The sequence below is a fragment of the Mesocricetus auratus genome, unplaced genomic scaffold (assembly GCF_017639785.1).
Source record: "Mesocricetus auratus isolate SY011 unplaced genomic scaffold, BCM_Maur_2.0 Super-Scaffold_100008, whole genome shotgun sequence".
In the NCBI taxonomy this organism is placed as follows: domain Eukaryota; kingdom Metazoa; phylum Chordata; class Mammalia; order Rodentia; family Cricetidae; genus Mesocricetus; species Mesocricetus auratus.
This window is the reverse complement of record NW_024429192.1, coordinates 73837455-73852437: the sequence shown is the minus strand read 5'-3', so window position 1 is coordinate 73852437 and position 14983 is coordinate 73837455. Positions and strand designations below refer to the sequence as shown.

The window sequence follows — 14983 nt, the reverse complement described above, 5'->3', positions numbered from 1 at the left end:
ATAATAAAGGGAGCCCCCAGTGTGACCAAACACCAGGGTGAGGCCAGAGGACCCAGGAACCTGGAAGAGGGAGCTGGAAAAGTCAGGACCAAGGTTAAACTTGGAAAACTCAACACTGAAAGAACAGCAACTGCCAGGCATGATGGCACACACGGGCAATCTCAGTCTTGAGAAGCAGAGGCAGGAGCAGCATCATGAGTTTGAGGCTAGCCTGGTCTACATAGCTCAAAGACAGCTAACACTTCATAGTAAAACCCTGTCTTAAAACAAAAACAAAACAAATAACAAACAGTAAAGAGGGCCAGGAAGATGGCTCAGTGGGTAAAGTGCTTGTTGCACATAACTGAAGGCCTAAATGCTGCTCCTTAGAATCCATGTAAAAAACAGACACAGTGGCACAAATGTCTGTAACCCTAGCATGCTCCTACCAGAAGAATCTTGGGACACTCCAAGGCCAGCTAGCCTACTACATGCAGTAATAAACTAAAAGGAAGCCCTGATCTCAAGCAGATGGATGGTGAAGACTGACATCCAAAGTTTGTCCTCTGAACTCCACATGTGCACTGTGGTATGTGGGTGCCTGCTTACACAATGTGTATACAAACATTCGTGTGCGCAAGCACATGCAAGTACACACACACACACACACACACACACACACGAGAGAGAGAGAGAGAGAGAGAGAGAGAGAGAGAGAGAGAGAGAGAGAGAGAGAGAGAGAGAGAGAGAGGTGCTTTTTTTTTTCTTTTTTTGGTTTTTCGAGACAGGGTTCCTCTGTGGCTTTGGAGGTGGTCCTGGAACTCACTTGGTAGTCCAGGCTGGTCTCAAACTCAGAGAGATCCGCCTGCCTCTGCCTCCCGAGTGCTGGGATTAAAGGCGTGCGCCACCAACGCCCGGCTGAGAGATGTGCTTTTTGTGTGTTTTGTTTTGTTTTTTTGTTTGTGTTTTCAAGACAAGGTTTCTCAGTAGCTATGGAGCCAGTCCTGGAACTCGCTCTGTAGACCAGGCTAGCCTTGAACTCACAGAGATTCGCCTGCCTCTGCCTCCCTAGCACTGGGATTAAAGGCATTTTCACCACCATCCAGCATGAGAGAGTTTTTTAAAAAAGCAAAATCAAAAAAGAAGATTGACAACCTAGTCATCGAGCCACACAGAAGGCAGTTAGTGACCAGCATCAGGGTTAGAGTCCCCATACTTGTGCTCTTATAACCCACATATGCAGGGAGAGGCATGGAGCAGAAACCTTAGGCAGAAGCAAGCTGATCCAGGCAACAGGGCATTGATGGAGACTAGAGAAACAGTAAGTCAGACAGGAAGGCAGAGGAGGTGGGATAGACAGATGGTTGATAGAGGTGGGCAGGTGAGTGGGTGGAGATGGACTAACAGGCAAATGAAGGGGTGGGCAAGTGGAGACTGATGAGTTAATGGGTGGTGGATGCCATGTTTGTAGATGCATTAGTTAAAGAATGGCAAATGGAGGGATGATTACGGATAGGAGCCTGAAGATTTATGTATGGGTGGATAGATTACTGAGTTACTGGAGGGAAGGATGGGAGAATAGGAGGATGGCTGGAAGGGATAAGGTAGTGAATGAGTGAGAACAGTTACGTGCCAACATAATGAAGATGGTTGTATGAGCACGTAAGAGAGAGGTCAACCGGAGGGTGGATAGTCTGATGGGCAGGCACACGGTTGACTGGGTAAGGATATGTGGGAGACAAGGCAGATGGAAGGAATGGTTGGAGGCCGGAAAGCTGAAGGAAGAGTGAATGAAAACAGACAGCTTGGACAGGACATGGTCCCAGCACTCTGGAGACAGAGGCAGGTAGATCTGTTAGTTTGAGACTAACCTGGTCTAAGTAGAAAGTGCTAGACCAGCCAGAGCTACACAGCGAGATGCTGTCTCAGAAGAGAAAGAGGGGAGTGTAAATGATGGGAATAAGAATGCAGGTCTCTGGGCAGTGGTGGCGCACGCCTTTAATCCCAGCACTCAGGCAGAGACAGGGCAATCTTTGTGAGTTTGAGACCAGCCTAGTCTATAAAGTGAGTTCCAAGACAGCCAGGGCTACAGAGAGAAACCCTGTCTCGAAAAGCTATAAGAATACAGGTCTCACAACCACAGAAAAGGGATGCCTAGTGGCTGTGTCCTCTGCAGCAAATGGAGCCATCACTCAGGTCACAGGGCGAGCAACAGGCACTATGAGAAGCTGGGTGGAGACTGATTCTCTTCCCTGAAACCTAAAGCAGCATTCACTGTCTTCTTGCTGACCCAGACATTCCTCCTCTGAAGGAGCACAGCCAAAGGCCTGGCCCGGAAAAGCAAATTACAGGGCTGAGGCCAAGCAGGGTCGAGGAATTAAAGGCATTTCCTAAGGGTCAGTAGTGGGTGGGAGGGGGCCTGGCTACAGGCCTGAGACCTTGCCAGCTACCTATCAGAGCCCAGGAAGACACTGAAAAAAGTCAAATCTCCTTCTAACCCATACCCCACACTGCCTATCCCAAGAAGGAAAGGGACAGGGAACCAAGAAACAGCCTGGCAGGAGCTGAATGCAGATGTGCCAAAGCCCATCCTCTCTGCCTGCAAGGACATCATAGGGGCAGCCTTGGCCTCATGCCCTCAGTTCTGCCAGCACAGGAGGCATGCTTCAGTTATGTATGTATGTGTGTGTATGTGTGTGTGTGTGTATGTATGTATGTATGTATGTATGTATATGCATATATATGTGCATATGTGCCTTGGGAGGACTCTATCTTCATCTTGTCATCCTCACTGACGTCAGGTGGTACCCAGAGCCTTGGCAATAGCATCCAGCCCAGGCTAGGACAGGTCAGAGGAGATCTGGAGCAGGTGGTTCACATGCACACCTCCAGCAAGGTTTGGACCACTGAGTCTCTGGCAGGAGGTGCAGGGTCTGGGATGCTGGGCTAGGATATAGCTGTTCTGAGCCTCTTCATAGCAGCATAAAGATGCACTAGCAGGATTTTTTGAGAATGAAACATTTTTGTATATTAAAAAACAACAAAACACTACACAGTGTGGTCATTTTTAAAAAAACAAATGACACACCGAGCAACACACACAGCAAGCATTTTAGGTGGAGTAGCAATGGCTTCAGTACAACAGAGGCTGGGCAGGATGGTGGGCACCAGCACTCCCCTCTCCCCTCTCCTCTGCACCTTAATCATTTCTAGAAAACAGTGAAAGGAAGCTGCATGTAGCACATGTTCCTACATTCCCAGTTACTCAAGAGCCTGAGGCAGGAGAAGCATTTGAGTTTGAGCCTAGGTCAGGGTTTCTCAACCTTCCTAATGCTGCAACCCTTTAATACAGTTCCTCATGCTGTGGTGACCCCAAACAAACAATTATTTCACTGCTACTTCATAACTGTGACTTTGCTGTTATGAATGGTAATGTAAATATCTGATATGCAGGATCTCTGATATGGGACCCTGTGAAAGGGTCATTCCACCCTCGAAAGGAACATGACCCACAGGTTGAAAACTTCTGGCTTAGGAGCTCAAGACCAGGCTGGGCAACACAGTGAGACCCCAGCTCAAAAAAAAAAAAAAAGAGGGCTGGAGAGATGGCTCAGTGGTTAGGAGCACTGGCTGCTCCTCCAGAGGACCTGGGTTCAACTCCCAGCAATCACATGACAGCTCACACCTGTCTGTAACTCCAAGATCTGACACACTTACACAGCAATGTATGCAGGCAGAACACCACTGCACATAATAATAATAGAATAATAATAATAGAACACTTTTGAGAAATGAGGTGAGGGGACAGAGGAGAGCAGACACGCAGAACTTCAAAGACAGCTGTCCTGCTGGGATTAAGTATTTAACATTCAACAGTAAAGTAACAGCCTTAATCCGTAAGATACTCTTTTACTTTTATTGGCTTATTTTATTTTATTGTTTTGGAGACAGGGTTTCTCTGTATAGCCATGGCTATCCTGGAACTCACTGTGTAGACCAGACTGGCCTGGAACTCTGAGATCCGCCTGCCTTTGCCTCACAAGTACCAGGACAAAAGGCGTGTGCCACCACTGCCTGGCTGCTCATAAGGTGCTCTTACGTAAATCAGTTAAAAAAAAAAACCCAGCAGGGCGGTGGTGGCACATGTCTTTAATCCAGAATTTGGGAGGCAGAGGCAGGCAGATCTCAGTGAGTTTGAAGCCAGACTGGTCTACAAAAAGTTCCAGGACAGCCAGGGCTGTTACACAGAGAAACCCTGTCATGAACAAAACAAAACAAACAGCTGAAACTGGGAAAAATGCACACAGGCAGCATGACTGAAGACTCAAGTAAGGGTATGGGAATGACTTGTGCACCTGTAAGTACAGAAAGACTAGAGGGACCCACATCCTGAGGTCACGGTTGTAGCCTGGGTGCGCTGGTATTGGGGTTGATCTAGGGCTCCAGGTTCGAATGTTTGAGAAGTGGGGTTATGGTATAATCAAGTCTAAGAAAGGGGAAGAGGAAACTATCTTTTCAGCCAGACCCTGGAGACACCAAGTCTGCTGGGGGAAGGGGAGAAGTGAGGAGGGGAGGGGAGGAGGATGAGGGACGAGTCTGCTGCCCAGGGAAGCAGCTGGATTTTCAGGCAGCCTGGAAAACCTAATCAGACACAGCCTGGAAATTAGATTTCCCACAAGAGGCAGACCATTCTGGCAGAGTCATCTGGGTGGGGGTGGGGAGACACACCCTTCAGGGATTTCTGTCTCTTACTTAGGGTGTGCCCTTGGTGCCTCAACAGCACTGTTTTGGAGAATAGACCTCATGATTAAGGGAATCCTCAGTGGGTTCTGGCTTCACACTAATGGGACACCCTGGGCCAAGGGCTGTCCAGGGTCAAGGAAAACTGGTCAGCCCCAGAGCGAGGGCCTCTGAGTAGAGAGATCAGTGGAGATTAGGGGTTATGTCAGGCCTGACCTGAGAGACTGGGGCTCTGATCACAGACAGGGTGCTACTGTGGCCAAGGACCAGGTAATGAGGTTTGAAGAACCTGAGGTCTGGTAGTTAGGAGACTCTGAGGACTGTCAGTCAGTGGAAGATGTATTGTCAGGCAGGAGGGCTATGGGAGCTATGTCCTCTTCTGTAGGAGGCCTGAGCCACAAGGAGCTACTACTAGATCCTGGGCTCAAGATTTCCCTGGGGGCAGACACCTGTTCTTGCTTGGTTCCCTTCAAGCCTCCATGTTCCACGAGACTCATCTCTCCATAAAGACATAGAGGATATGTAAGACAGATGTTCCCACTCAGGGAGGTCCCTGCTAATACACCTGTGTCTGACAGACACTAGCTGCAGACAATGGTGCTGCCCTTGCAGGCTCTAAAGTGTCTCTTAAGGATGTGTCCCTCAGGACCACAGTAGCTGGTGTCACCCATGAGGACCAAAGGCACTCCCCCAGTATGTAGCTTCCTGTGGGAATGAGCCATTCCCCATTTGGTTGGAGGTGTTGGGCCACAATGGGTCCACCATGGGAGGCAGAATCCCCTCCAGGGAATTTCCCTATCTCCTCTAAGATGCCCAGTGCACTCCATCCAATCACAAAGCCCACACAGGTCACCCCACTGGGTGGGGCAGGCAGTGGAGGTGCCAGTCTGTCACTTCCACGCCCTCCTTTGAAAGGCACCCTGACTGCAATATGTCAGTGGTTTCCCATCTTAAGGAGACAGGAAGCAAGGTGCTGAGGCCCCAGGCACAGAACCAAGCTTGCCCCCTGCATTTTGGGGTGGATCAGGGTAACCTGAAGAGGGGACTAAGGTTCTCAGCGGGTTTGGGAGGTCCACTCTTATCCCTACCAAAACGTATGGTCCCACAGGGGCCGTGTCAAAGACAGTATCCTGCAAGATAAGGGCCTCAGCTGGGCAGGTGCAGAGTCACTGACTGCTGGCTGCCAGCCCTGCATACTGTGCTGTTGGCCTGCAATGTCCTCCCCCCCCCGCCTCAGATGGCGGGACCCCTCCTTCCAGGCCGCTCCATTACCATGGCAACACTCAGGCTTCTCTAGAGGGACAGAGCTTCTTTGTGGTGGCACAAAGCCCCTTTGAGGTGTGCCCCCCTGCTGTAGTCAGAGAGCCTCTGAGGGACAAAGGTGGCCCCCAGTCCAGCCTCCCAGGATACAAAGCCAAGGAGATGGGATGGGAAGCCTAGTGGTTGGCACTGGGCTCTGACTACCCACAGAACAGCCCCACGGTCAGGGCAAGTTGGTTAAGTGTTGTCAGAGAGACCTTAGCACAAGCAGTGGCTGTCCTTGGAACTTGAGAGCCTTGCTATCTCCTGTATCCTTGTGACAAAGAGGACACTGCTAGGTGGTGAGAAATGGACTCTCATGGGCCAGTGCTGGGCTGGAAACCCATGGATTCTAGAAGTCCTCCACAAATAGGCAGTTGTGGCCATAAGGCTTCTGGGCTGTAAGGAGAGGTTCAACAGCAAGTCTGCCGAGGGGCCTTGGCGATGGTAGGTCTTTTTTCAGCTCTCTGTCACTTACATTTCTGATATCAGATCCCCCTGCCAGAGAATCTCAAATTCCTTGCTTGTCCTAGAAAAAACTGTAGCCTGGAACAGCTCTTCTGTGCCTACAACCCCAGGGCAGGCCTGGTCAGGAGGGTCTCACTGTGGACTGGCTCATTCCAAGGTTAGGGACATTATAGGTCCCACACATGGTGACAGACACCCTGTGCAGACCCTCCCCTAGTGCAGCAGCTGTATATGTGCTCCGATATCACAGTCCAGGAGGCCAAGCGATGGCCAGGCCACTCTCCAGCAGGTCTCAGCCCAGGGGCAGCCCAGACATGGATTCCCTCCCAGCTATCCTGGCTTGAGGGGATCCTGCCCACCCTGACTGCTGCTGATTAGGCTCTTGGCAGTGCCCTGGCATGCTGGGCTTTCTGCCCAGAGGCCCTCACCAAGTGACCTCAGTCTGACCCACAACAGCTTTGCTAACTAAGCCGGAGTGGGGCAATGAGTCCTGGTGGCAGTCTGAGATAGTATGGGCTCCGGTGGATATACAGGGGATATCATCCTCTTGTGTAAATATACCCATGCTCTAGGGAGACCGGTCAAGAGATCATTCTCAACTCAGCAAGCAGCACATGGAGCTCCGACACAGGCCCATGTTGCCCTCCCAAGTCCGCTTCCCCATTGGCATTCAAGCTATCTGCTGACATTGTGGACATGAAGAGACTATGCAGGGACCTGCAAATCCCCTCAGTCAGCGCACACAGGCTCATGTGGAACATTCTGGGACTCCTCTACCAGGGAAGATGAAGATTCTGCAGAATCGTCCACAACCTCTAAAAGACAGTCTCTTAGAAAAATGTAGTTAACATTACCCACTCATTTCTTCATCAAGGAATAAGGAGACTGTCCTCTCTGTCCTCTCTGTCATGCCCTGGCCCTTCCTATCCTGTCTGTAGTGCGTAAGTAGTGGTCCAATTTGGGTGACGTTGAGAAACATGAGGGGGAGCGCCAGGGGCAATCTATGTCTGGGATGCCAGGATGGCACAGCCGTGGAAGAACTGTGACCACCCGACTCTAGATGGATGGAAGGTGGGAGTAGGCAAGGGAATGCAGAAATCCTGACCAGCTTAAGGGGCTCAGGCCTGCCCTCCTGCAGGCAGATGGGACTCTGTCAGGTTGGAGATGCTGAAGGCCCCCGAGCCTAGAAATTCTAGGTGAGACATTCATGCTGGGATCAGAAGAGTCATCCATCAGAGGCGTCAGCCTATGGAGCCACGAAACAAGGAGTAAGTGCAAACACCAGCGCCACCCTGCAGTGTCGCCCTGACCTCTAGGACAAGAAACTGGCAGTACCCTCCCCACTCTCAGTCACCATGGCTTTAGGAAGAGCAAAAGACAGGCCACAGCATTTAGAAGTAAGCCTTGGGAGGAGGCAGAGTTGTCATGACTTGGTAACAGTGACCTGTCTGCATGCAGGTGACCTTCAAGGGAAAGACTGTCCCTGGCTTGACTCTCCTGCAACAATTCAGAGAAGAATCAGGTGGCACAGGAACTTGCCTTGACACAGCAGCACAAAGTCTTAATAAGGGAGAACTAGTTCATTCTGACCACGGGATGAAATCTCTAATTCAGTTGGAGGTTTGACATTCCAAGCTATCTAAAACATAAAAGCATAAAACAGGGGGCTGCAGAGATGGTTCAGAGTTAACTGCACTGGCTGCTCCTCCAGAGGTCCTAGGTTCAATTCCCAGCAACCACATGGTGGCTCACAACCACCTATAGTGGGATCTGATGTCCTCTTCTGGTATAAAGTCATACATGCAGATAGAGCACACTTTTTAAAGGCTAACTTTAAAAATAAAAATAAAACATAAAAGAGTTTATCCAAGCAGTCAATTACTTTGGCCAAGGGCCCAGCCCTCGAACGGTAGGTCATTGTAAGCCACACTAAGGAGATAGGTGGGATAATTACTCCTTAATTAGAGACTGTACTTTTCCTCCTTACAGTCCCTGCCCCAAGCACATTCCCTCCAAGCTATCATAAAGTTCCACTGGCCCCTTCTGAATCCAAACTGGAAAAAGTGCAACTTCCTTTCTTCTTCTACTTCTGCCTCTTTCAGACACTGGCCAGAATCTAGGTGTTTTGTTTTTTTCTTGTTCTTCAGGCTCCCTTACCCTTTCTCTAAAGCCCCTCCACTATGAGACTGCCTGGTGCCACATGCTGGCCTCTATGCTAAACTAACACAGCACAGCTTCTCTCCCTTCCTCCCTTCCCTCCTACAGGCAAAGGCTGAGGATCCCAGGTTTCCTGCCCTGCATTTCTGTTTTGTTTTGTTTTTTAAACTCTTTGAACAAACTTTGGCTCTGCTTGACTTTCAAACCTTTTCTGCCTTTTAATTCTTTAATCAGCAGAGAAGGTGAACCCTTCTTCAGCCAGCCATGAATTAACCCACCATGTCTGAAGCAGAGGTTCCAGGCTCCAAAGGTCTGGGAGTCTGGTCTGTCCTCACCTAGACTACCCTGTGGCCTCTGGCCAGCTCTGGCTGCCCTCCTCCCACAGGCCTTTCCTCCCTAGAACCTGAGCTGGAGACGGCTTGGCCAGCACCTGAGCCATCTTCCCTGCTGAAGCCAGCTCAATTGGAGTATCTGCACAAATGGTCCAGGCACCACCAACTTCAAGCAAGTGAGAAGAGTCCTGCCTTCACATGTAAACAAAACTGGGAATGGGTGAGGGGTTTTCTCCACCCTCGTCCAGTGCAGACTGGGGCCTTCAGTGTTCTGTCTGGCTTCCCAAGCTCACAGGCCTCAGAGTCTGTGGGAACTGGACTTGCTTTTGCCCAAATGTCATCAAGAGTGGGAAATGCTGATCGTTTGGAGATCCTCTTTGGAGGAGTGGAGATTTTTTTTTTGAGACGGGATCCTCCTATGTATCCCACCTCCATAAACATTCCCCTTTCAAAAGGGTCCCTAAATCATCAGTGTTCCCTGCTTTTGATGACAGCATTTGAGACAGGATCCTTCTATGTATCCCAGGCTCAATATTTAGCCAAGGTTGACCCTGAACTTCTGTACCTCCCTGTCAGTGCTGGGATTACAGGCATGCAGCACCATGCAGTACTGATAACTGAATCGAGGGTTCTGTGTATATATAGCAGGTACTCTGCCACTGAGCTACAACCCCAGCCAGGGATGGGGTCTTTTCAAAGCCAACCATAGACCTATGTTGCAACCATACTTCTGCTGTGAGAGGCCTGGGAAAGCTGCCTTCAGCTGAGTCACATGAGGGCATTTACTGGCACAGACATGAGAAACTACAGCCATGACCCCTCAAAAAGGTTAAAGATGCTGTGTGGTGAATTGGGAACAGGCCACAAAGAAAAGGAACTACCATAAATGACTTTTACAAAACCACAGCAAAGGCAGTTGATGCAGAGAGGAATAGCAGTGACAAAATCATGCCTTGTGGGATGGAAAGCAAACTGAAGCTGCAACCAGCAGAAAATGACAAAATGACCAAAGAGTTAGGAAAGCAAAATGGCAGAGAGACTCCCAGAGCAGAAGAGAAGAGTTTCAATCAGAGACCAGACCAGAAACTGTACTCAGGTGGGCTTGTTGGGAACCCGGATCAGGGTGAGCTTTCTGTCCAGAAAGAGGCTATCTTCATCTGTTTCTACTGTTAGCAATAATACCACACACCGAGGAGGTTAGAGAAGAAAGAGGTTATGTGGGCTTATGATTCTGACCTAAGGTTGGTGGGGCTGCTAGTGGTCCAGGGCGTCATATGCTAGAAACACGGAGCACAAGAGACCTGGGCAACTGGCCTGTATAGCAGATCCATTCTTAGATAACCATCAACAATTAAACAAATAGGTTAATCTGTTCACGAGGGCAGAGCCCTAATCACCTCAAGCCTCTGTCCAGCCCCAGTTATTATCTTGTAAAGTGAAATTAAATTTCAGGTTGAGGTCTGGAGGAAACAAGCCACATTCGACCACAGCAGAAGCTCCAACAATCATGGACATGTCTCTTGGCATTTCAGAAGTTTCATCAAGGTTACATTTCTTTTGGTCTCCTAATGTGCTATGCCCTTTGCATGGTATAGGAAGCAGTCTGCCAGACCCAGCCTGCTGAGCTTGGTGGATCTGGATCACTTTTCTACCAGATTGTGCCAAGCCCTAGATGGGCTACTGCTCATCAACAGATACTAACAGCCTGGCTGCTACTTCTTAAATCTTAGATGTTTTTATGGTTAGGAAGCGTTAATGGCTTTTAAAAAGCACAATACTATTCCTTTCTCTCCTGGAGGGTGTTTTTGTTTTTACTTGTTAAGAGTCAGGGTATTGCTATGTTGCCAAAGCTAGTCTTGAACTCCTGGTCTCAAGTGATTCCCCATCTTAGGTTCCTGAGTACCTGGGACTACAGATGTGCAACATGTGCCTGGCTAAGACCTTGAGGTTTCCAGAAGCATTAAAACCAGCTCTGAAATCCTTCAGGAAGCAGCAGGTGATGCTTTCTGATTCTCAGCCTCATAACTACTCCATTCTGTCACACTTCTCAGAGCAAACACATGCTACCATGTCACCCAGAGTCCTGGACTCTAAAGAAGTGTTTCTTTCTTTTTTTTTTTTTTTTTTTTTTTTTTTTTGGTTTTACGAGACAGGGTTTCTCTGTATTGTTTTGGAGGCTGTCGGTCCAGCCCGGCCTCAAACTTAGAGATCCGCCTGCCTCTGCCTCCTGAGTGCTGGGAATAAAGGCGTGCACCGCCACCACCTGGCTTATTTTTTATAATTTACTTATTTAAACGTTATTTGCATTGGTTTTTTGCCTATATGTATGTCTGTGTGAGGGTGTCAGATCTTAGAATTGCATACAGTTGTGAGCTGCCATGTGGGTGCTAGGAATTGAACCCGGGTCCTCTAGGAAGAACAATCTGTGCTCCTAACTGCTGAGCCATCTCTCCAGTCCCCAAGAAGCATTTCTTTAAGAACCAAAGCAAGGACTGGAGACCCGAGATTGACTCCCAGAACCCTGGTCTTGCGGCTCACAACTACCTGTATCCCCAGCTCCAGGGGGCCAGACACCCTGACACCTCTGGACTCTGTGGGCACCTGCACTTACATGTGCACACACATATACATGCGAGGAAAATAAACATCAGGCTGTGCATTCAGGGTAACCAGAGGGATCCGCATTTGCTGTACAGAACAAGTCTGTGAGGCACAGAAACACCTACAGTATTGTCTGACTGACTCTGTTCCTGGGAGCACTGCTACTATCACAGGAACAGGATCTGAGGGCTGAGGGCTGCAACACACTAGGTGTAAGATCTGACCAAGCCAAGTAGCTCAACACGATGCTTGTTTTGGCATGCTTCTTCCTTTATTTTAAAAGTTCCAGGGAGGTAGCACACACCTTTAATCTCTGCAAGAGGCAGAGGCAGGCCAATCTCTGTGAATTAAGGCCAGCCTGGTCTACAGAGGGAGTTCCAGGACAACTAGGGCTACATAAAGAGACTTTGTCTCTAAAAATAAAAATAAAATAAAAGCCAGTAAGAAAGCCTGGTGTGAATGAATGCTCACATTGATGTTCCAGCACTTAGGAGGCTGAGGCAGGAGGACTGCTTTAAGTTAAGGCCAGTTTGAGCTACAACATGAGACTGTCATATAAAACAAAAGATGGTTAGAAATTAAGATCAAGGGGTGGAGAGATGGCTCAAGAGCACTGGCTGTTCTTCCAGAGGTCCTGCGTTCAATTCCCAGCAAACCACATGGTGGCTCACAACCATCTGTAATGAGATCTGGTGCCCTCTTCTGGCTTGAGGCATACATTAAGGCAGAACACTGTAAATAAATAAATCTCTTAAAAAGAAAATATCAACACCAGGCGATGGTGGCACATACCTTTAATCCCAGAACTCAGGAGGCAGAGGCAGGTGGATCTCTGAGTTCGAGGCCAGCCTGGTCTATAAAGGAAGTGCCAGGACAGGCTCCAAAGCTACACAGAAAAATCCTGTGCCACACAAAAACAACAACAAAAAAAGAAATTAAGATCAACAAACTAAATAATCTACACAAAATGAACAAATCCCTAGAAACAGACCATCTGTCAAGACTGGATGAATCATGAAGCAAAATCCTAAACAAAGCAGTCCTCATCTACTGTAGAGAACAGATCTCAGGCCCCACAGTAAGTCTCAAACCAGTATGGAATTCAAGGTAGCTTAGACGAAGTGATCCTTCTACCTCAGTCTTCTGAGAAGTTGCGATTGTAGGTATCAGCCATTTGCCTGCCTGGTACTTCAACATCTTTTTGCTACTGTTTTTGGTTTTGTATTGATGATTTTTAATTACCATAAATCAAAGACTGAGTAGTTAAAAAATAATGACAACAATTCAGTAAGTCATTTTGAGATAATAAAAAGCCATCAAGTTAGAATAGTATTAAAAATATAAAACAGATATCAAGAAAAATACTTAAAACTCACTGGACACCACTAAATATTTCTTTGGGGGGTGTTTTGTTTTGTTTCTTTGAAACAGGGTTTCACTGTGTAGCTCTGGCTGTCCTGGAACTTGCTTTGCAGATTAGGCTGGCTTCAAACTCACAGAGATCCGCCTGCCTCTGCCTCCTGAGTGCTGGGATATAAGGTGTGTGCCACCACCACCTGGCCAATTTCTTTTTGTTTTTGTTTTTGTTTTTGTTTTTTTGAGACAGGGTTTCTCTGTGGCTTTGGAGGCTTTCCTGGAACTCACTCTGTAGACCAGGCTGGCCTCAAACTCACAGAGATCCACCTGCCTCTGCCTCACGAGTGCTGGGATTAAAGGCGTGCACCACCACCGCCCCACCCACCTGGCCAATTTCTAAGGCATCAATTTATTCTGAAAATTAACAATTGAAAGAACTTGAAAATAAGCATTTAAGTTGCCATTACAATAAAAACTATATTCAAGGTATACACTTTTGTCTTTTATTTTTAAACCTGTCTTATTAAACATATATAACTGGTGTCAAGGACATTTTTATGCGTATCTACTGTGTGTTTTGGTCATATTTGTCCTGGCTCCCCTCTCATCTTCCAACTTCATGATTCTCCCCCACTACATCCCTTTTCCCTGTTAGTTCCCTCGTACTTACCTTATAAATCCTGAGGAAGGGATGGCAACCTCCTAAGTGTCCCTCCATGAGAGGGTGATATGCAAATTGTGCATGGATAATTACAGCTGATCAGTCTCCAGGAGCTGATAGAACTGTCCTGCCTGGAAATGAGCATTCTGCACCACTCCCTTCTTCTCTGTAGTTATTACACCTTCCCGTCTTCTCCTATGGCTCTCTCAGCCTCAAAGGAGTGCTGTAGATGTCCCACTAATGGCTGAGCACCTATGAGCCTCTGCAGTGACCACTGTCTACTGCAAAACTAAGCTTCTCGGATCAAAGCTGACAGCAACACTAATCTATGGGCATAAAAATAGTTATTTAGAAGGGAATCTGATGAGCAAATTATGCCCACTTAGCAAAACAACAGCTAGGACCTATGACTTCTACAGTTCTGCCTTTTGACCAGGTTTATAGTACCAGGCATGAATTCCCTCATGAATAGACCTCAACTCCAATCAGAAAGGGGTTGGCTACTCTCATAATAGATTGCCACTACTGCACTAGGGGCACATAGTATTGCATGCAGGGTCAGTAATATTGCAATGCAGGGTCCACAGCTCTATTAGGGGTCACAGAACTGATAGGATGAAATAATAAATGAGGGTTATTGCAGTGGCTTACAAGCTGTGGTCAAAGTAGTCCAACAATGGCTGTCTCTCCAAAGGCCAAGGATCCAGTAGTTGTTCAGTCCATGAAACTGAATGTCTCAGATGTATCATTCTAGTGCTGGAGTCCTGGTGATTCCTAGAGGGCGGCTGGAGTCAGTCTCTATTGGAATCCTGAAGGAGTAGGTTCTAATACCAGCAAAGTAATGCAGGGTAGGTAAACTTGCCAACAAGAGAGAAGGCAAGCAGGCAAAAAGCAAAGCTTCCTTCTTCCATGTCCTTTATGTGGGCTGCCACCAGAAGATATGGTCCAGATTGCAGGTGGGTCTTCCCACTTCAAATGGTCCAATCCAGCTGCTTGGGTTTTGATTCCAGATGTGGTGAGGTTGACAACCAAGGTGAGTCAACACAACTAAGACTGCTGATGACAATTCTCCTCAATAACCTGCAGAGATGCTTCTGGCTCTATGAGGTCTGGCAGCTGGGGAGTCAGCTTCCACCCTGTCCCAGCCTTGCAGCCTCACTTCTCTTCTCCTGCAGTCTGAGAGTGTGATATTTCATTAATACTGCCTACTATCCAGTTGCTGTGGCAACTGCCTCAGGGGCTTCCTTGGCCAACAATTTGTAAGGAGGTAGCTCAATCCTGGCATTAAGATTTTCATCTAACAGTTATGGTTTCTGAGAAGAACTTTATCCACCCATGTGGGGTACCTCCACTCAAGTATTTTATTTGGCTGTTTCAGACATTCTAAGTT

The 14983-nt window shown here is 48.0% G+C and overlaps 1 protein-coding gene across 3 annotated transcripts in view; it reads right to left on the bottom strand.

Moving 5' to 3' along the window:
* Arvcf (ARVCF delta catenin family member) overlaps positions 1–14983 on the bottom strand; it is a 61233-nt gene that overhangs the window by 21406 nt on the left and 24844 nt on the right. The gene's annotated exons all lie outside the window — the stretch shown is intronic.